Raw genomic sequence first — 24,451 nt, 5'->3', positions numbered from 1 at the left:
ACATTTGGGTTTTAGGATCCCTATAAAACATATTTTACTTAATCAAAAACAAAAGGAAAGTATTAGTTACATCAGTCACAAAAGGTGATCAAGTATTGATCATATCAAATTTAGAAATGATTAGAATAATTGAGCGAGTGGGTGAATTAGTTACTCAAGGTCCATAAGTACCATTTGAACAATAAAAAATAAACACTCACTATTCTTCTTATCATTTTGTTGCTTACTCTCTATTGTAATCATACAATTACTATCTCAAACATAACATGTTTTTCTTAATGAAAATATTATCAAATTTAAAAACATATAAAGCATTCAACATAGGTTTGACACTAGGATTTTATGTGAAAACCCAATTTAAGAAAAAATAGTAGCAACATGTCACACTTTTCACTCTTTTGAAGTGAGCCCTATTAGGAGCCAACCATGTTAAAGGTTTACAATACATAGTGCTAAATGTGACCTTATTAAAGGATTTAACCACCCTATTAGGAGTGGCCTTGTTAGAGGACTTTGATCATTCCATATAGAATGTCATCTAGTTAAAGGATTTACATAGACTGCTAAGTCTTCAAATGACTATTAGGTCAACCTATTTGAAAAGGATTTCAATACAAACTATTTAGAATGATTAGAAAGAAAATAGAATATTATGATCTATATGATTACAACTCACTTTGAAAGATTAGACCTCTATTCAATTAATGTGCTAAGTTACTGATAAGCTCCACATTGTCATCTCTATTCTTGATTTTCTTGGCAACCCTTCAAGCAATCAACCTTCTACTTTCAACAAAGCTTAAGTCATCTTCTTGGATTCACTTATCAATATCAACAACATCTATGAAGGCTATCTCCTTTAAATTTGAATTCTCTAACACACTCTTATGTTCACTCTTGTGCATCTCTGATCCACCTTTGTCTATATACCTTTTTCTCATACATACCACAATGCATCATTTTGTTTGTCTTTGTACCTCTCTAAATAGACAATCCTTTCTTTACCATTTTCCATGATCACCATAGATCTTAGTGTTTATGATTAGGTTCAACATGATTCATTGTATCTATCCATCTTCTTGATCATCCTCAATAAACTTCTCTAGAATTTTTTTATTACGTCTTTACCTAATCCTTTCCTTGAATTTAGTGATCCAAATCATCAATATTATCATTAGCATGGTTTACATCTCCCAAGAAATCAACTGAGTCAACTAGATCTCATAATTTCCTCAAATTCATTTTCAACACTATCACTTGAAAATCTCTAAATTCTAACACATAGTTATCACTAAATTACTCAATCACTATAAATCTTCTTGCTTGGCATCAACTATCTTTATTGATGCTCTATCAATACTAGATTTTCTTGACACTAACTATGGCTTAATTGACACTAGAATCACTCAATATTTCTTAGCCTTTCAGTCTATTGCTTGATTTATTTTAACTTTCTTGATATAAAAAATCACTTTGCTTTATCAAAGTCTATCTAATCAAATGAACATTGTAACTTTCATTTCATAACTCAATCTTTCCTCTAGGTGCTATTGTTATGAGCAATTTCTCAAATGCTCTTCATCAATCAAATAGATACAATATTTAGATTAGGTAGAAATATTTGTTATCAATAGATCTAACATCAATGACAAACAAAAATTGTTCCAATTGTAAGTTTCCAACAAGTTCTAAATAGGAAAGTAAGTTATATACAAGAAAATCATATTCACTACTATTTTCTTACCATTGTAGTAGATAAATCCTATTGGTGTAAATATACATTTACTATTTACACTTTACTTAAGTTTACATAGGTTAATGCATTATTTTATTATTTATTTTGTGAGACACTTAGGATTTTGCATATTTTCATGAGTTGTCATGTTGACAACACAGAAGTAAGCAACTCTAATTCAGCACATGATGTCTACAACACTAGAGTTTGCATCATTAACTGAGTTTTCATGTAGACTATAATGCCCTGCCTGGAGATCCTTGGAAACAAGGATGAAATACAAGCCAAGAATTTTTTTTTTTTACAAGTATGAATGCACATGACAACATCATATAGGGATCACAACGATCACACCGAAAGACTTCACCACAATCTTGGCAACCAACAAATCTCCAAATACCACTACCAAACTAACACACACAAACAAAGCCAACAATGACAATGCACATGATGAGGGCTCAAGAAATGACCACTCATCAACAAAATGCCAAGTTATGATAAATGCAGAATCCTAAAATTTGACTAAGCCTAAAATTTTGAAGCCCTAAAAAATTAGCTAAGTTTTGATTTTTAAAGCCTTCGAATTTCCTAGAATCCATAACTTATCTCCGAGAGGTTTGAAACCTATCTCAAAAGATTCATCGCATATATTAAAATATATCTTAAATATAAGGAATTAATTAAATATACGTCAACTTATACTTAAACAAAATATTTTAAACTCCAAGAGACAACAACAGAACACAAAATATAGCATTGAACAAAAACCACTAGAATACAAAATGCAACAAGATAGGGTCAAAGAATGCCCAGAAGGGTATCCAAAACAACTCTCAAAAAGAACAGATCATGAATAAAAGTGCCCACTGATAGCACACGCAAGTTTTTCACAAAAACTATGCGACACTTTTTAGTAAAGGAGGGTGACACTTCTCCTTAAGGCGTGCGACACTCTTCCAGTGTCGTACGACATTTATCAAGAAGGCATGCAACACTTTTCAGCATCGTACGACATTTCTCAAGAAGATGTGCAACACTCTTCTAGTGTCGTATGACATTTCTCAAGAAGGCATGTGATACTTTACAGTATCGTATGACATAGTTTGCATGGGCATGTGATACTTTTTAAAGTGTCGCACCGTGCTAAACAAATGTCACCCGTAGAAAACAAAGACACTTCTAGAACTTAGAAAGGTGAAGAACAAACCAAAGAACGTCCACACCAGGGAGTACCGGATCCACAAAGGCTTGAGGAATGAACACTCAAGTGCAAGATCAACACAGAAAGAAGAACATCTATCCATCTAAGCTATATTAGCAAGGAGCATACTAAAATAAACATCCAAGACAACAAAAGCAACATCACAATGAATTGAACAAACAAACTAAGTATGCGGTTCCTCCCAACCGTCAATAGCATCATAAGACCATCGTGGGTCCTAGCCATCCCCAACGCATAAAATCTCAAGTCATCGACCAAATTGTCAGTACTATCATAATAGGGATGTCACTACTAAAATATACAACAATATAAGCATAAGGAAATCTAACATGCTAGTGATAATGCATAAGATAATCCTACAGTAGGTAACATCACCTATCACATGCTACACAACAGTAAGCAACATATATACTACTAAATCAATTAACATCATCTAATCATGTGCTAAACATCATAATATGGAAATGCATCAAATAGAATAACATCATCTAAACATGGTATACAAGCATCCCAATGAAAGCATAAATCATAAGAAAGCATACTTCGGAACCTGAAGTACCAAGTGAACACATCTAGCAATGGTCGCACTAGGACGAGACCGTCTCTGTACACTGGTCCCTAGCAGTGTTGAAGGTAGCTACGCCTCCCAACCACGTGGCACCCATAGGTCAACACCTGTCGTGCTGATGGAGATAATGAACCAACCAAAAACACACAAAAGAACATCCATGGATAACACTCACGCCAGACAGTATGATGGTTGCAACCAAGAACCTAAGACAACGCAAGGAGTACAGGTCCTAGTCAAACACTCAATAGGCTACTGTGTAGGGACTAACATCATGGAGATTGACTTGGCATCGAAAAGCCCAAGCTTGGATCACGTATGGAACTCTCAAAACGTACTTCCCTCTCGAGGTACTCCCTTGGAACCATCACATGAAGTTTTATTATTTTAAGTTTTATTATGAGTCACACATTTTCTTTCGTTATCACTTAATCAAGCTCCTCTCAGCCATACCCATGGCGTCATGATCGCTGGATGTGAGATAGAAGCCCCCTCCATATGCTACCCTAGCCTACCCATGCTCATCCTATGAAAAGTGCCTGTGGGCATGCATACTCCCATCCCAACCCCAATGATCATAACTTTCAGCAATACCATGGAAGATCAGGCCTCGCAAGTCACCTGGCAAATGTACGCGCACGTACTCATGTGTGGTGCACCACCATCATGAACATCATAACACAAGGATAGGATGAGAACACAATGCAAAGAAAACACCCAACTGAAAGAAACACAGGAAGGATGGATTCCACATGAATCCCAAAGCCAATAAACCATACATCATAAAATCACTCAATCGACCTAAATTTGAGAGTATGGATTCTACACAAATCCAAATGATGCAACAAGACCAAACATCATGAACTCACTCAACCAGCCTCAATTTGAGAGTATGGATTCTACATGAATCCTAATGCTCATGAAACAAAAGCAAAGGTCTAAAAGAAACAATAACACTAGGCATAAAATCACTTAATCGAACACAACGTCAGGAGTACGGATGCAACATGCATCCCAATGCAACATAAAAGTGTAGGAGTGATCTGACTGATATCCAAATGGATCATCCAAGACCACGACCCACATTGTGCCAAGAAAACTTGACAAAATAGGGCAACACACAAAACGAGGTAAAAACTCCAAATTTTAGAAAAATTCCAAAATTAAAACCCATTTGACCTTTGGGCACAAAAACCCCAAAAATCAAAAAATAAATGGAATCAAACACCATATGCAAAAATGGCCAGCATAATGGCATAAAATCCCAAACCCTCATTACAAAAAATAAGAAAATATTCATACCCGCCCAACCGGGTAGAACTAACATACAGAATCAAAGGGGAACACTAGTTCTCAGCCTCCAACCAAATGGCTACCAAAAATAGAAGTAGAAACGGAGCCAAAATAATAAAATGGGAAAGCCCTACCTCATAGTGAAAAGGGAAAAATGAAAAACTGAACCAGAAAATAAAACACTCATAGAAGTGGCTGAAAATCACGGCAATCCAAAGTTTCCCCAAGCTGGATCCAACGAGCTCAACCTCGCGATGATCCCACGCCCATAGCTCCCACAACGAAAAAAATAGTAAATCCTCATGAAGAGGATTTTGGGTTTTACTCTCCAACTTTCCAATTCAAAAGTGAGATGTGAGGAATTAAATTCCTCTTTGGATATTTATTCACTTTTTGAGTGAATAATTGATTAGGGCAAATAACCAGCCAACCTAGTTAAACCCTGAATTGAATCAAATGAAAATAGGCTATTCCTATAAATAGAAATTCATCTATGGAAAAGCTGCTAGAAATTAAAATAAATCAATTAAAAAGCTTGAAAGCCCAAAAACACAGAAATCAGCTTAACAACTTTCGCGACAATGCGAACCTCTAAATGCATAGACATGCTTACTGGTCTAATAACATAATGCAATGAGTTCAGATTTAATAATCACCGAAAGGTTTAAATTAAACATTTAATTAAAGATATGTTGACCATATAAGGACGACATTGGTAAAATATGAAAGGCTAAATCACTAACTCCATGTGCCACTGCCAAGGATATAAATCTTGCACACTAAACAACATGATCAAGTGCAATTGCATATAATAACATAGCTGAAGCAATAATGCATTAAATCACCTAATTTAACCATTTATTTAATTATATTAAAATAATCTATTTACATCACTCACATTCACATAAAGCATAACAACCCAGGAATGAAGTAATAACCATAGCATTAAATCCATCACATAACATAATTAGAGGTGTGTCCAAATACTAGATAACCAGACATCATCATAAAACACATTGTCATCTCTAAATGGCATCATCATGCAATATGATCAATTGAATAGCATAGTAGTCTAATATCTATGATACTGAAATCAAAGTATAACATCTAATCCTCAGGTCCTCTCAAATGTAAACATAACATGAGTAACAATTATTTCTCTAATCAGAAATATAACAAGGTAAATGTTCGCAATACCTAACCAAAGAATCCAACAAGAAAAATCCATTTAATTACTTATGCATTTAATAATGATTGATTAATCTACATTAAAAAGGCACTTAAAATACATAAGCAAACATAGTCATAACTATGACTAATAACTGCTATAGGAACCTAGTCCAGTGTAGCATGGTAGAAAGTACACAGTGCAATCTCTGAACACATCTCAAGATAATCACGGAACAGCCTCATGATACCACATTGATCCTGGTAACCACTAGCACAAACCTCAGCAAACAAAAAATCACATCATAATCTCATAGATCAGTCAAAACCATAAACAAAGCAACTGATACAAAAACATAAATCTAAACATCTCAACAGTGTAGACCACTCAGGGTCACAATCATGATCCCATCACAACAAAAGATCATCAAGGTTGCATCCATCAGGACAACTTACAAAAGTCAAATGGGAGAGGCACTAGATCATCCCCCCAAAGACTAGGCTTACTCCTAGAAGCTTGCAATCCAAGAATAGAAACCAAAACACACAAGAACCAAAATCAAAAGCGAGCAATAGGAATGACTCAAAAACTCTCTACAAGTCAAATCCAAATCACTCCAACATTCTGAAACCATCATGTTAACCCCCAAATAGGTTAACCATAAGAGAATGGGTGTCACATAGACACAAGGCCCTCCAACAAGGAACCTTCTATGCACTAGAAAAACCCCATCTAGCCATAAAGTCAACAACACAAGGTAAGAAACAACCCTCTCTACCTCGTCAATAGGTGCCCAACTATGACATGCACCAACCACATGACCACAAAACAAGGTCAAAACACAACACATTTCCAACAACAGTTGGAAGCATGGGAAAATAACCATCTCAAAATTCCCAAGAATACTATCATGTCACACATGATCATTCCAGAATCCACGTAAACTCACCCTTAGAACAAAGAGAATGGAAGTTTACCAACAAAAGGACACACTCCAAAAAGACTACTCACCACCAAGAGTAGGAGCATGACACCTCACCAAGGCACAAAAGCTCAACTACCATTGGGAACTAGGGTAACATAACCCAACCAGACAAGATATCACCTTCCCACAAGGTTTAAAGACTTTCATCAATGGACACAATCATGTAAAGTCTACATACCAACTCACGAGATGGTAACATGTGTCCAAAAATATCATGTCCCTCCAGCACCATGCTAGGAAAACTACACCCAATCTACCACTAAACTCAATCTTTAGCCTCAAGTCAACGGTTAAAGAGAAAACTTGATTGATACAATCTACATGAAGATATAAGCTTAGGGAGAAGGATACTACAGAGTATAGGATTGAGAGGGAGTCGCTCTCAACCTCTGCACCAAATCAGCCCAAGATGCATTATGGAACTCACAATTCCCCCAACCATCAACATACTCACAAGAGAACACTAACTGAGCTAGTGGCATAACCACACTAGCCTACTCTCACAAGAGAGAAAAAGATATAGAGGTGCGCCCAAGAAAATGTCCAAAAAGGAGAATCTAAACTCATCAAAGAACTGAGTCACTCCCAAATGACTAGGCGACATCATCCATAACAAGGAATGCTCAAAAACCACACTACACCTCACAAGGGTGGGTTAGTGCAATAGGAACACAAAAACCCAAGAACAAACTCCAACAAGTACCTAGTAGATTATGAAGACAAGATAACTCTTCCGTTATGAATAACATGAGGAGTTAAACATCTCCAATGGCCATAAATATGATATGTCATGATTGAATTTGCCTCTACTCGAAAAGATACTCAGAAAATTGATCAACAACTCCAAAAGCCATAGCTTCACATCCAAACTCAAATTGGCTCCATCTGAAAAGTGCCAGAAAGACAACAAAAAAAACTACAACAAGATGGAGCTTCGAGAGTCCTAAGACCCAAGATCTAAGTCACCACTCAAGACAAAACAACAAATACAAAATCAACAGCCTTGGTCACCAAGACAAGCAACGGACAAAACGTCCAAATCCACACAAGAGCACACATGCCCAAACAACATAAGACATGGAATGAAAGGTAGTTCACACATTGAAACCATCATTACTCCTCTTTCATAATTTCATTAATTAAACATAATATAAGCACTAATGCATAATGAACTGAAACATTTTCAAGCAAGGGTCTAAGAGTCACTTACCATAAAACAAGTACATATCTTTCAATTTCTTTCAAAAATAACATTAAGTTTAATCACCATTTAAGCCATCCAATTACAATAACAACTTTAAATCTAACAAAGACACACTAGCATGTTCTCCATGATATTATCCCTTGTACATACTACCAGAGGTTTGAGATGAATATGATAGAGTCACAATACACAACTGGGCAACAATTAAAACACATCTAGAATAGTCATCATGAAACATAATCAAAGAGCCCAAATGGAGAAGTTGTCAATTCCAACAGTAAGTACCAAAAAGAGCTCACTTCAACAATAAGTCAAATGTGACAATTGTCACAAAGAGAGTGATAGATAAAATTTGATGACTACTCCAAGAGAGGAAAAATACTGAAAACTAATGCTAGCCCAACAACATGAGAAAAGCACCTCCAACCAAATAAAAAAAGGCATCAAACAAATCACATTACAAGTGATGACTGAGTATAGTCACACAAGAGGGATAAATCACCACATAATGCTAAGGAATACATCATCTTAGCAATGTTAGAGAAAACACTCACACACATCAAATAGTATACCATCAGTAATCTCATGTATATGAAAACGACATTAATTTCCATGCAATGCAACATTTAAATATCTATCCAATTAATACAGTTTTACGTAAGAATAAGAAGTAATCAAATTGGGTACTTAAGTCATTAACCCAAGGATATAATGTAAACCTACTACTTATCAATGATTCACAATAAACACTCATCTCCAATAAAAGGAACCATTTCATCATTATAACAACAAAATAAAGAATCACAATAAGATTCATTCATTTACTTACAATTAGGAGAAAATAGGGAACAATGCACCTACTCCACAAGGAGAACAAAAAGAGGCACTCAAAGCCAACACATGGACACCAATCAGTGGTTCCATCCAAAAAGGGTCACACAAGCAACCAACCAACCAAGGCACATCGATACCGCTTACCAACCCAGGAAGTATCACTTCCTTCTCCACACATCAATCTAGTTGCCTTTACTAGACAATCAAGTCCATCACGAGTAGATACCAAAGAAAAAAAGATCAGAAGTTCTCACCAAGACACTCACACTCAACCAATGCAGCAACAACTACAAGGGCAACATAAACACAAAGATCCCAATGTTTGAACATGGGCTCTGATACTAGATGTAATACCCTGCCTGGAGATCCTTGGAAACAAGGATGAAATACAAGCCAAGAATTTATTTTTTTTACAAGTATGAATGCACATGACAACATCATACAGGGATCAAAATGATTGCAATGGAAGACTTCACCACAATCCTGGCAACCAACGAATCTCCAAATGCCACTACCAAACTGACACACACAAACAAAGCCAACAATGACAACACACATGATGAGGGCTCAAGAAATGACCACTCATCAACAAAACACCAAGTTAGGGTAAATGAAAAATTCTGAAATTTGACTAAGCTTGAAATCCTGAAGCCCTGAAAAATTGGCTAAGTTTAGATTTCTAAAGCCCTGAAATTTCTTAGAATCCATAACTTATCTTTGAGAGGTCTGAAACCTATCTCAAAAGATTCATTGAATATATTAAAATATATCTTAAGTATAAGGAATTAATTAAATATAGGTCAACTTATAATGACAATGCACATGATGAGGGCTCAAGAAATGACCACTCATCAACAAAACACCAAGTTAGGGTAAATGCAAAATCTTGAAATTCGACTAAGCCTGAAATCCTGAAGCCCTAAAAAATTGGCTAAGTTTGGATTTTTGAAGCCCTGGAATTTCTTAGAATCCATTACTTATCTCCGAGAGATTTGAAACCTATCTCAAAAGATTCATTGCATATATTAAAATATATCTTAAGTATAAGGAATTAATTAAATATATGTCAACTTATACTTAAATGATATATTTTAAACCCCAAGAGACAACAACAGAACACGAAAAATAACATTGAACAAAAATGACCAGAATACAAAATGCAACAACATAGGGTCAAAGAATGCCCAAAAGGGTATCCAAAAAAACTCTCAAAAAGAACAGATCATGAATAAAAGTACTCACTAATAGCACGCACAAGTTTTTCACAAAAATTGTGCAACACTTTTTACTAAGGGAGGGCGACACTTCTCCTTAAGGTGTGCGACACTCTTCTAGTGTCATACGACATTTCTCAAGAAGGCATGTGACATTTTTCAACATCATACAGAATTTCTCAAGAAGTTTTGCGACACTCTTCTAGTGTCATATGACATTTCTCAAGAAGGCATGCGATACTTTACAATGTCGTATGACATAGTTTGCATGGGCATGCGATACTTTTTAAAGTGTCACACCATGCTGAATAAATATCACCCATAGAAAACAAAGACACTTCCAAAACTCAGAAAGGTGAAGAATAGAACAAAGAACCTCCACACCAGGGAGTACCAAATCCACAAAAGCTCAAGGAATGAACACTCAAGTGCAAGATCAACACAAAAAGAAGAACATCTATCCATCTAAACTATAGCAGCAAGGAGCATACTGAAATAAACATCAAAGAGAACAAAAGCAACATCACAATGAATTGAACAAACAAACTAAGTACACGGTTCCTCCCAACCGTCAATAGCATCATAAGACCATCGTGGGTCCCACGTGTAACATCCCAAGCCATTGAACAAATTGTCAGTACTATCATAATAGGGATGTCACTACTAAAATATGCAACAGTATAAGCATAAGAAAATCTAACATGCTAGTGATAATGCATAAGATAATCCTACAGTAGGTAACATCACCTATCACATGCTACACAACAGTAAGCAACATATATAATACTAAATCAATTAACATCATATAATCATCTGCTAAACATCATAATATGGAAATGCATCAAATAAACTAACATCATCTAAACATGATATACAAGCATCTCAATGAAAGTTTAAGTCACAAGAAAGCATACTCTGAAACCCAAAGTACCAAGTGAACACATCTAGCAATGATCGCACTAGGACAAGACCATCTTTGTACACCGGTCCCTAGTAGTGGTGAAGGTAGCTATGCCTCCCAACTATGTGGCACCCATAGGTACACACCTGTCATGCTGATGGAGATAATGAACCAACCAAAAACACACAAAAGAACATCCATGGCCAACACTCACACCAGACAGTATGATGGCTGCAACCAAGAACCTAAGACAATGCAAGGAGTACAGGTCTTGGTTAGACACTCAATAGGCTACTATGTAGGGACTAACATCATGGAGAGTCACTTGGTATCAAAAAGCCCAAGCTTGGATCATGTGTGGAACTCTTGCAAGGTACTTCCCTCTTGAGGTACTCCCTTGGAACCATCACACGAAGTTTTATTATCTTAAGTTTTATTACAAGTCACACATTTTATTTAGTTATCACTTAATCAAGCTCCTCTCAGCCATACCCATGGCATCATGATCATCGAGCTATGAGATAGAAGCCCCCTCTATGTGCTACCCTACCCTACCCATGCTCATCCTACGACAAGTGCCCGTGGGCATGCATACTCCCATCCTAACCCCAATGATCATAACTTTCAGCAATACCACAGAAGATTGGGCCTTGCAAGTCACTCGACAAATGTACACACACGTACTCATGTGTGGCTCACCACCATCATGAATATCATAACACAAGGAGAGGATGAGGGCACAATGCAAAGAAAAAACCCAACTAAAAGCAACACAGGAAGGATGGATTCCACATGAATTCCAAAGACAATAAACCATACATCATAAAATCACTCAACTAGCCTCAATCCGAGAGTATGGATTCTACATGAATCCCTATGATGCAACAAGACCAAACATCATGAACTCACTCAACCAACCTCAATTCGAGAGTATGGATTGTACACGAATCCTAGCGCTCATGAAACAAAAGAAAAGGTCTAAAAGAAATAATAACACTAGGTATAAAATCACTCAACTAAACACAACATCGAGAGTATAGATGTAACATGCATCCCAATGCATCATATAAGTGTAGGAGTGGTTTAACTGATATCCAAATGGATCATCCAAGTCCATGACCCACATTGTGCCAAGAAAACCAAAGAAAATAGGGCGACATGCAAAATGAGGTAAAAACTCCAAATTTTGGAAAAAATCTAAAATTAAAACCCATTTGACCTTTTTGCACAGAAATAGTAAAAATCCAAAAATAAATGGAATCGGACACTATATGCAAAAGTGGCCAACATAACGGCATAAAATCCCAAACCCTCATTACAAAAAATAAGGAAATGTTCATACCTGCCCAACCGAGTAGAACTAACATATAGAAATAGAGGAGAACACTAGTTCTCAGCCTCCAACCAAATGGCTACCAAAAACAGGAGTAGAAACAGAGATGAAACAATAAAATAGGAAAGCCCTACCTCACAGCCATAAGGGCAAAATGGAAAACTGAACAAAAAAATAAAATATTCACAGAAGTGGCTAAAATTTGTGTCAATCTAAGGAATCCTCAAGCTGGATCCAACAAGCTCAACCTCACAATGATCCCACACTCGTAGCTCCCACAACGAACAAAACAATAAATCTTCATGAAGAGGATTTTGGGTTTTACTCTCCAACTTTCCAATTCAAAAGTGAGATGTGAGGAATTAAATTCCTCTTTGGATATTTATTCACTTTTTGAGTGAATAATTGATTAGGACAAATAACCAGCCAACCTAGTTAAACCTCGAATCGACCCAAACAAAAATAAGCTATTCCTATAAATAGGAATTCATCTATGGAAAAGCTGCAAAAAATTAAAATAAATCAATTAAAAAGCACGAAAGCCCAAAAACATAGAAATCACCTTAACAACTTTCATGATAATGCAAACCTTTAAATACACAAACACGCTTACTGGTCTAATCACATAATGCAATGAGTTCGGATGTAATAATCATCGAAAGGTTTAAATTAAACATTTAATTAAAGATACGTTGACCATATAAGGATGACATTAGTAAAATATGAAAGGCTGAATCACTAACTCCATGTGTCACTGACAGGGATATAAATCCTACACACTAAACAACACGATCAAGTGCAATTGCATATAATAACATAGCCAAAGCAATAAATGCATTAAATCACCTAATTTAACCATTTATTTAATTATATTAAAATAATCTATTTACATCACTCAAATTCGCATAAAGCATAATAACGTAGGAATGAAGTCATAACCATAGCATTAAATCCATTACATAACATAATTAGAGGTATGTCCAAATACCAAATAACTAGACATCATCATAAAACACACTGTCATCTCAAAATGGAATCATCATGCAATATGATCAACTAAACAACATAGTAGTCTAATATCTATGATACTGAAATCAAAGTATAACATCTGACCCTCAGGTCCTCTCAAATATAAACATAACATGAGTAACAATTATTTCTCTAATCAGAAATATAACAAGGTAAATGTCTGCAATACCTAACCAAAGAATCCAACAAGATCAATCCATTTAATTACTTATGCATTTAATAATAATTGATTACTTTCCATTAAAAAGGCACTTAAAACACATCAGAAAACATAGTCATAACTATGACTAACCACTACTACAGGAACCTAGTCCAATGTAGCATGGTAAAAAGTACATAGTGCAATCTGTGCACACATCTAAAGGTAATCACAGAACAACCTCATGATACCACATCAATCCTGGTAACAACTGGCACAAACCTCAATGAACTAAAAATCACATCATAATCTCATAGATTAGTCAAAAGCATAAACAAAGCAATTGATACAAAAACATAAATCCAAACACCTCAATAGTGTAGACCACTCAGGGTCACAATCATGATCCCATCACAATAAAAGATCATCAAGGTTGCATCCATTAGGATGACTTACAAAAGTCAAATGGGAGAGGCACTACATAGAAAACATAGTTATTCACACTTCTAATTTAGCACATGGTGTTTACAACATTATTTTGCATGCTACACCTTTGTAGGCTTATCTTCTCATCATCACACTTACTTATGTGCATAATAGAGGATAACCCATATTTAATGGACATGTGCTTGGTTATATGACTTATCATATTTTTTATTCCTATGCATTCTAGAAGCATTGTAGAGGCCTTTATATACAAGAAGTCCTAGTGTACTTTCACATTGAATCAAATACATATCAATATTTTGATCATATTCTTTTTGGTCTACTATTGTGCTTGTGTTTGAGTTCTTTGATCTTGGGTGAATTTTTCCCTAAGGAAAATTCTTACATGGTATCAAATCTCTTAGATAATTTCTCTTCACATAGCCATTCAAGACCATTATTGCTTTAGCACCTTGACCTAGATCCAAAGTATCATAAAAATTGATAACATCTACAGCCAGAATGAATCTCACCATTGCATCTAAAATGTCAATTCAATGAAAATCGACTATAAATTTGTCTACCCTAGGCCAAAGTCAATTTTGAGGAAATTTTTTTTTTTTAAATTGGCACCTCAAAGCCAATTTGCAACTTTGGTATGTTCATTTTTCAAATCTATTTAATTTTTTTTGGATTTGATTTTTTCTTTACTTTTTTGGATAGAATTTTCATTAAAAAAATTGGCTAGGAGGCCCTGCAAAGAATTTTTTTGCACAGGCACTAGGCAATCACACCCTAGCCGTATACATGAATATCCCATCTATATTTAATAGCATCTACTATTTTTTGGAATCAGGCTCCAAATATTCTATATTTATTGGTAACCACACCAATCACAGCCCAATCACACTTTTGGCAAACCAATAGAACCACACAACATCCTCCACTGACAATAAGCAACTTTGTTATTTTAGTAAAGTTCATTATGCATATTATACACCTTGTAGGGTATTCTTCCCACCAATGTGGGATTTTTTGTTTAAAACTCTGGCATGTGTTTGAGCTTGTAACCCCCAAAAATCACCCTAATGGTGTTCCAAGGTTTTCGACATTTTGGCAAACAATAGCAGAAAAAGAAAACTTGACAATAGAAAACTTTTGTGGCCCGTCATTATACCTTTCTAGCCAAGACACCAATTTTCCATGTTGACCCATCAATACATGCCATGTGGAGCTCTAAAATTTAGATATGTGGGTAGCAATGGTGTTCTTTCCTCTTCCATGCAACACTCTATGAGTGTTCCACATTAGCCTGACCCATAAACCTCTGACACATCAACACAAGACTTCTAGCTAGACAAATCCAACACATCACCATGACACACAGACTATCCCTACTTTTTTTGTACTATTTTGTATGGGTGATGTCATCCTTTTCATATAGTCATACACCCCCGTCAGCCTACCATGTCAGTAGAGGGGGTTATTTTTTGCCACATCAGCATTTCACAAGATTAAATTTGATAGTTGTTTGATCATCATTCCCAGGAACTTTTGAACTTTAGTGATAGTTGTTTGATCATCAAATTGAAGCTCATAGTTTTCTTCCCAGACCCCTCTCCAGATGTAGTTTTCGTTTGGCAGCCTAACTTTGAGAGATCATAACGTAGCCATCCGTACTCTAAATCACTTGCAACTTTTTAAAACTTTGGATAGAATTTCTTGAAATTTTTAGTGTGGTGTTCTTTTCTAGTTTTGGTACAAGTATTTGTTAGAAATTATATTTTTTGGCAATTGTACCTATCCAATTCTACATTTTGCAACTTGAAATGCTTTGTACATGCTCATTTGGACATGTTTTGAGGTTTCAATTTTTCATCTACATGCCAAATTTACAATCAGATTGTAGGGTTATGTGGACCAAAATCTCATTTTTAGAAATAGAGTTTTTTCTGCATTGTATTGCTTTGATTACTTTTCATAATTGTTGTATATCTAAGCTACAGTTTTTAGTGATAGATTTGGGGCTCAAAAAGTAGTTGTAAAAATCAAAATCAGAAGTCCACTTTGTACTTTTTGAAAAGTGGCCTATTGTACACACACTAAATATAAAGTGTCAAAAGCATCTTTTTTGGGGGGGTCTTTTGATTGGATGAAAAGGTGGGGGGGGGGGTGTGGGGGTTGTATTGTGTCCTTGTGTCTCTCTTTTGTACTCTTTTACTTTTTTGCATCATGGCTTCACCTAAATGTCCACTTCTAACTTCACATAATTATTTTACATGGAAAGATATTGCATGGAGTAGATTAATGGAAAAAAGGTATAAGTCTTTATGTTGAAGGTACAATTCCCAAACCCACTAATGCTACAACACTCATTGATTGGCAAAAACAAGACCAACAGGCTTTAGAAATAATCAAGAATTGTGTACATAGAGATCTCTTCTTTCCCATTTCCAATTTCAAGGAATCCAAACCTACATGGGATGAACTTGAAGCATTGTATGGTAAGGTGGATGAGGAAAAGGGTTTCTAGATTGAGTATGATCTACTTCTATTGGATCCAAAGAACTTTGACACAATTCAAGATTACATCAACAAAGCCAATGAGTATAGGGCACTACTTAAAGATTGTGGAAATCCCATGAAGGATGAAAAGTTGATTCATCACATCCTAAAGAGGCTACCTTTAGAGTATGCTTTATTTGTTTCAAGTTATAATACTCACAGGTTAACCATGGGAAGTGCCTTCCAGAAGCCTAAATTTGATGCTTTTGTAGAAATGTTGATTCTTGAACAATCTCACTTGATAGTTTTAGGACTTCTCATGACATAAAAGAGAAAAGCATTAGTGGCTAGTGATTAGAACCAACCAAGTCAAGGAGGAAAAAGTTCAAATAATAAGAAGAATCAGTGGAAGAAAAAATTACAATCTGAGGCACAAAAATCCTCCTCACAGCAAGGCAATTCTTCTTCTAACAAGAAGGGAAGTAATGAAAAGAAGGACAAACTTTTTTGTGCATATTGAAAAAAACCAAATCATGATGAGCATCATTACAAAACTAAGAGAATTGATTAGTTGGAAAACCTACTCAAGAAGAACAAAATTCAAGTGCCAGGTACTTCCAAGGATTCAACTCCACCCACTTCAAAGGAAAAAGGGCAAGCACTTATGGAAAACACAAGTTCTTCATTGGAATGGATTCTTGACTCAAGTGCCTCTTATCACATGGGTTCTTCAAAGGGAGACTTTTCTTCATTGAAGCACTCACAAGTAACACACATCTTTGTGGGAGATGATACCAAAATGGAAGTTGAAGGGAAAGGACATGTAGAGATGGAAAATGGGGAATTCAAAGATGTTCTTTATGTTCCATACATAAGCTCTAATCTCCTCTCAATTTACCAAATCACTCACCTTGGATATGACAACAAAGTTGAGTTCCTTCCAGATTTAGTAATGGTGCAAAGTCTAAAAGATGATTCATTGGTTGCAGTGGGGAAAGTCAATCATGACAAGAGGCATTATTCCTTCTCCCACTTTGTGCCTAAGTCTCCTTCACAAGCCTTGTTGACTCACTCACATCCATAAATTAACTTATGGCATGAGCGCTTTGGTCATCTTGCCTTCCGCTAGCTTTAGCAACTTTGCTTGAAAAACATGGCCAAAGGTCTACCTAACATCAACCTTTCCAAGGGTGAGTGTTCATCATGTTCAGTGGATATGCATCTCAAGGAGAAGTATGATAAAGGATAGTCTTCAAGAGCACAAGTTGTTCTTTAGTTGGTTCACATGGGTTTAGTAGGTCCTTTTGTAGTGACATCAGTCAGCCAATGTTGCTACATTCTTACTTTCTTGGATGACTTTGTATGCCACACATGGGTCTACTTCCATCATCATAAGAATGAAGTGGTGGAAAAGCTTTAAGCCTTCAAGAGTCATGTTGAACAGAAATCAAGGAAAGCCATCAAGGTTTTATAGATGGACAATGAAAGTAGATATGTGGATAGAAGACTTAAATACTTTTGCAAACTTGAGGGAATTGATATTTAGAATCCACTAGCATTCAATTTGCACAAGATAAATGTTGTAGCACTGAGGATTAAAACTCTAAAGTCTATGGCAAGTTGCATGATACAAGCCAAGTCTCTTGATCCAACACTTGAAGTTGAAGCCATTAGTAGTGCTACTTACATACTTAATAGGTCTCTTCATAATGCCCTAGATGAGAAGACTCCTTTTCAAGCATGGTGCGGTAGAAAACTAGTCGTGAGTCACTTCAAAGTCTTTGGTTGTCTAGCATAGGCAAACCTTTCTTCTAGGGGATGCAAGGTACCACCACCTAAGCCTTGTACTTTCATCAGATCTGAAGATGCTATTAAGGCATACAAACTTATGGATCCTAAGACACATGAGATTTTCATGGAAAAGGATGTTAACTTTGATTAAAGTTCACCCAATTTATCCTCTAATCCTCTTTGCACTTCATAAACTATGAAAATTAATACTGGCACCAATGATAGTGCTTCAACAGTCTCAGATATGTGGGGTTCTATTGATATTTTCAACAAGTGGTCACATCATCAACATAGTCCACATGCATACATTGCCACAGTAATAGGTCCAACATAGCAAGATACACTTTGTCTTCCAGCTCTAGAAATAGGGGATGACTACATGGAAAACATTGTAGGTTTGTTCATGGAGTCACACATTGTAGAATTGGGAGACATCCTTGATGATTTACATCTTCTCTTTGATGAAGACAATCCTTCTATAGTTTTTGTGAGGGCTCACTCTGACCCTTATGTCCATTCTCTACATGATCAATCTTTACAGGTTAATGTGAATGTGGATCCTTATGTACAATAGTTGCAGGAGGTCTCTTTATTAGTTGAGGAGACTATTGGTTCTTTGGAATAGGTTCTACCTACATCCTTGCCAGATTTACATTTTTTCTTTTCAACAATGTTGGAAGGGGTGACCATTAGCATCAACACAAGGACACTTGAGCAAGTTTTAGGGCCAACATACATCTTTGGGATAGTAACTTTGCCATTATTTCTTCCAAAGGGGAGGAACGTCATTTAGTACTCTTAGACCAGCTTCTAACTTGGAGTGGCTTTCACTAATCAACATTATTCCTTTGGGGGGTGGACTACCTTGTCTCTCTTCCTCTTCTTTCTTATGGGGGGACATTTTCCTCTTATGAGGTCTTATTCTTCTCATTCTTCACTATTATATATATTTGATGTATATCATAATGAAGGGGTCTTGATTACTCCATCCATCCATGCATCTTTTCTTCTCATCTCTCTTTTTTGGGGAGGGTTTTTCCCATGAGGTTTTCCCACTTTCTCTACTTTATGAGAGATTGCATTTTCATTGTGTACATTGGTACCTAACATGGCCTAGTAGCCGAGACCCATTATGCATTTCATCCTAATTTTTGTAAGCTTAAGGGCATTCCCCTAAGTTGCAATTAAGGGGGGTGTTGGTGTAAATATGTATTTATTATTTACACTTTACTTAAGTTTACTTAGGTTAATGCATTATTTTATTATTTATTTGGTGAGACACTTAGGAGTTTGCATACTTTCATAAGTTGTCATGTTGACAACACAAATGTAAGCAACGCTAATTCAGCACATGATGTCTACAACACTAGAGTTTGCATCATTAACTAAGTTGTCATGTAGTCAACACAGTTATTCATAGTCCTAATTTAGCACATGGTGTCTACAACATTATTTTGTATGCTACACCTTTGTAGGCTTATCCTCTCATCATCACACTTACTTCTGTGCTTAATGGAGGATAACCCATATCTAGTAGACATGTGCCTAGTTGTATGACTTATCATGTTGCTGATTCCTATGCATTCTAGAAGAACTCTAGAGGCCTTTATATATAGGCAGTCCTAGTGTACTTTCACATTGAATCAAATACATATTGATATTTTGATCATACTCTTTTGAGTCTACTATTATGCTTGTGTTTGAGTTCTTTGATCTTGGGTGAATTTTTCCCTAAGGAAAATTCTTACAAATCCTTTAACTAGGTAGACCTAGTAGTTGTACACTTGATTTGTGTCACACTCTAAACTATTCTATTCAAACGATTCCATGAGTTGGAATGCTTGGATGTCGGCTTAGAGCTCCCTATCCACAGAGTGCAAGGAGTTAGTATTTCAGCATGAAGGCTCTCAACCAAGCCTTAGAAATGTACTTCTTGCTAGTAAACCATGCAACGGGAGGTTCTTTGAGACAAGAGCAAGAGTGCAAATATCTTCAAGGAATTCCTCAAGAATGCAATGCAACTAAAGATTAAAATAGAATGAATATGAAAAGTGAAGCTATTCTAAGCATGGATGAGAGTGTTACAATACCATTATTAAGCTATGTGAGATTAAGCTACATGTAAAAATGAAAGCTAAGCTAAGATGCTATGTTATGAGAGAATGTAGACAAGAAATAGAAGTTCTCCACAAAGCTCCAAAGAAACCTATTAGAAAAACTGCAGCATAACAATTTTCAAAAGATGGATTGATTTTGAGGGGGAAAGCTCTCTCCCTGTTAAAGTTGTACAGACGGTAGAGATCAAGATGAAGATGGTGGATGATCAACGGTGGAATTTGAAAAGAGGAGTGATCCATGTGCACACACAAGTCAACCAATAGAATATAAGTTAACTTGTCATATAAGACAAAAGTCACAAAGCCTTTTCTTTTAATTGCAAAATAGAAAAAGGACTTTATGTGTGCACTTTAAGTGGGTTAGAAGAATGGGGTATTTTATTTAATTAAAAGGGGACATGTTCTTTTAATCAAATAATGAACTTAGGATAGCATAGTCAAACTATAGGTTATAATTAAATAAATTGATTATTAGCAATTTGGTCTAGGTAAATGATTAAATTAATTTAGCCAAAATGCTAAGAAGGGGGCTAATAGTCTAGATGACCATTTTTAGGTGATTACATTTTCCCCTCTTTGACTAATGTGTGATCGATCTGGGAACACATTATGTCAAAGAAAATAGAAAGCCAAGTAGGCGGTGGTAGATATAGATGTCTGATTCCAAAGAATAAAATGTAGAAATAGATAGCAAGTCCTAAATGCACAGCCTAATAGCGGTAGTACTAAACACTAGGAAGATGATGATGTCAGAATTCAAGAAGAATGCTAACACTTAGAAAAGTAGATAGAGTGAGAGCAAGTGAGAAGATCAAACAAATGCTCCTAAGAAGTGATAGAGTATTTATGCCCCCTCAGGATCGAAATTGAAATGAGGTAAGGGGATGCAAAAACTGGCTAGAAATGAGAAAAATAGAATATAGAAATGTCCAAGATGATAGATAGATGATTAGAACCCAAGAATGACTATATTAAAAAATTGATAAAATGCCCCAATTTGACTAGAGTTGACCTTGAAGGATATAGCATAAAAATTAGGTCAAAATGAGTAGAAAGGTGATTTTAGACATGAAATAGTGAATTTAAGTAGATATGAAGTATGGAAATGATGAAGACATGAAGAAATGAAGATGCCCCAGTGATGATTCAGAGATTAGACCTCAAAAGGTCAGCTAACTACTCAGAAGAAAGTAGAATTTTAAAAGACAATTTTGACCATCAAGATGAACTCGAATTTGGATTTCGATCTTGAAAATGAATCTAGGACGTCAAAATTATTTAAGATTTCAAAACTTTATATAATGTGATGACAAGACAGAAAAGAGATGAAGCAAAAGATTAAGAAGGTGAAAAGACATGAACAAGAAGAAAGTAAATAAATATATGAAAGGAGTTAGCTGATATGTCCACAAAAAGATGAAGAGAGAGCTCTCCCCATATGCAAGAATGCAAGACTAAGCTAGAAAATGAACCTAAAATGCAAGCTAATATGCAAAGTGGTTTACCAGCAAGAAGCGCATAACATTTAGACTCTTAACTTCATCATTGAGAATTTATTAGGGACATCATGAGATCATACAACCATCACTAGTATAACTATGAGGATATGAATATGATCGATATCAGATAGGTATGTGTAAATCCAATCTAAGCATCAGAGACATGTAAGTCAAGATAACTACATGATTAGATTCCCTAAGTTTAATTTAGCAAGATTACACCTGTATCAAGGCATAAACACCAGGATAAACCCTAAGTGCGGGCTTGCAAAACAGTCAAGGATGATACATTTATAAGTCAAAGTGTTGAATAGGACAAGCATGAATTCTTACAACACTATAGACAAACAAAGTATACCCACAAGCAGAAATAAAGAAGACATGCCCCATGCCCCCAGTCTTCTAGTCAATGACATCCTCGAAAGACTATTAGGGAGGGAACACATGGCAAAGAAATCATCATAGACAACACACAAAGTAGATAAAGATCAGCATAGCTAAGTCATTTAAGTGTTAAAGTGCATGTGTGTAAGTCACTTGGCCATTTCTTCAAGACTTGATTCTGATAGTGAGAAATATCGCAACATCGAAGACCGTAGGTAAACTATCTAAAAAGTGTTGAAAAACACTTGATGTCAAGGTGGGGGAAGTGTTGAGAAACACTATTTTGTGAGTTGTCAAAGAAACCCTAATGCACAAGAATACCTCAATAGGCGAAGTAGCTATGCCCCCAAGATGAGGACAAGAAACAATTCCAAGCTAGGAAATGTGTAGCGAAGTGGATGATTGAGATTGATAGACATAGGTGCAAGGGTTTCAAGTAGCGCCTATTTCCTGGTTTTCACCACTTGACAGATTTTTTTAGGACTATTTTCAATTTTTTTTATTTTTGTATTTTTTATTTTTTTTGATGATACACCAAAGTGCCTATTGCTAGGTTTTCACTAAGATAATCATTTTTTCAGTATATTTTTTGATTTTTAGGATTTTTTTTCAGGATCATATATGGATTTTTAGATTTTTTAGAATAATTTAGAGATCACTAGTTCTCAAGCAAGATCACATCATTTTCCCCCATTGTCTAGCAAGGTATAGGATATGATGGAGAAACAAGCCGATGGATAAGCAAAGATGCATAATCAAGGAATGTGAAGCAAGTGAAAGTGATCCTCAAGAATTGACTGCTTAAGAGTACCCAAGCTAGGGAAAGAAGTGAAATAGTCATATGAAGCATGTTTTGGATTAGCAATGGAAGAAATGAGAAATATAGCATGTAGGATAAGCGATGAAGCCAACAAGTGTGATAGCATATAAGATAAGTGATGGAAGCCAATGAGTAAGATAGCATGAAAGCATGTAGTCCAAAAGAGTAGCCATGTCAAGAGACCTATGAGAACCATGATTTATTTATTATGATCAAGACCAAGGGGTCAACTAGATAGTATAGCAATGGGATAGAGAAATAAGAATAAAGCTCAAGATAGAGGCTATGAGTGAATGGGAGAGCACAATAGAAAATCTCATGGATAAGATAGCCAATATGCAAAGATTGCTCAACATTGTCAAGATCAAAGAGAGAAGAGGGGATAGATGGATGATGAAAGAATTATGCATGATGTCTATTTGCCAGGTTTTCATCATGGTACTTATCCAAGGTGCCAAGAGAAGTATTTTTCACCATAGGATGCATTTATTTCACTTTACTTTTGCTACCAAGGTGCCACAAGAAGTGGTTTTCACCAAGGCACATTTTTAATTTTTTCTTTTTTCTTTTTTCTTTTTATTGTCTCTTGAATTTTTGGAAAGAGCTCAAGCTTTTTGAATGTAGATAGCTCCTATAGGAAAGATAAGTCATGATAAGACAAGACCATAGAAAGGTATGCTCAAAGATGTTGATAGGGTGATGAAGGAGAAATGGTAGTAGGAAGAATATATGAAGGATAAGAGTTCATGTATAGAAAGTAAGTGTAAGCTTTAGAGGATTTCATGAGGGTAGCTGAAATATTGGACAAGATCAACATTGACACACACCTTGAAGGGTATTGGAATGATGGAGGAATCATGGATGAAGTAGCTTGAGGTTTAGATGCATGAGGTGGTAGAAGAGATTTGAAAAAAGTTAGAGTGGAAGGCTTTGGAATATTTTTAGGAAGATTTTTGGAAGAAGATGGAATGGAAGCCTTTGGAAGTTTGAATGTCAACTTTGAAGTATTTTCAATCTTCAAGTCTTTTAAAAGAGACTTGGGAATCCATATAGCTTTAGATTTTCCTTTGGATACTTCAAAACACATTTCTTCAATAATGGATTTAGGAACCCATATTTTCTTTGATTTATCTTTTTTAATAGTAGACCTTTGCAGTCTCTTTTGTGCTTTCTCCTTCTTAGCATTCACATGTCGATTAGATGGGACATAGTGATCTTTCTTTTTCAATGGATTCTTATGTTTATTCTCACTTCCAAAGGAATTGGGATATGTAGATGAATAAG

Source organism: Cupressus sempervirens, chromosome 8 (genome assembly GCF_028749045.1).
Source record: "Cupressus sempervirens isolate cs-2001-9-10 chromosome 8, ASM2874904v1, whole genome shotgun sequence".
Taxonomy (NCBI): domain Eukaryota; kingdom Viridiplantae; phylum Streptophyta; class Pinopsida; order Cupressales; family Cupressaceae; genus Cupressus; species Cupressus sempervirens.
The sequence above is the reverse complement of the archived record's forward strand: the minus strand, read 5'-3'. Positions refer to the sequence as shown.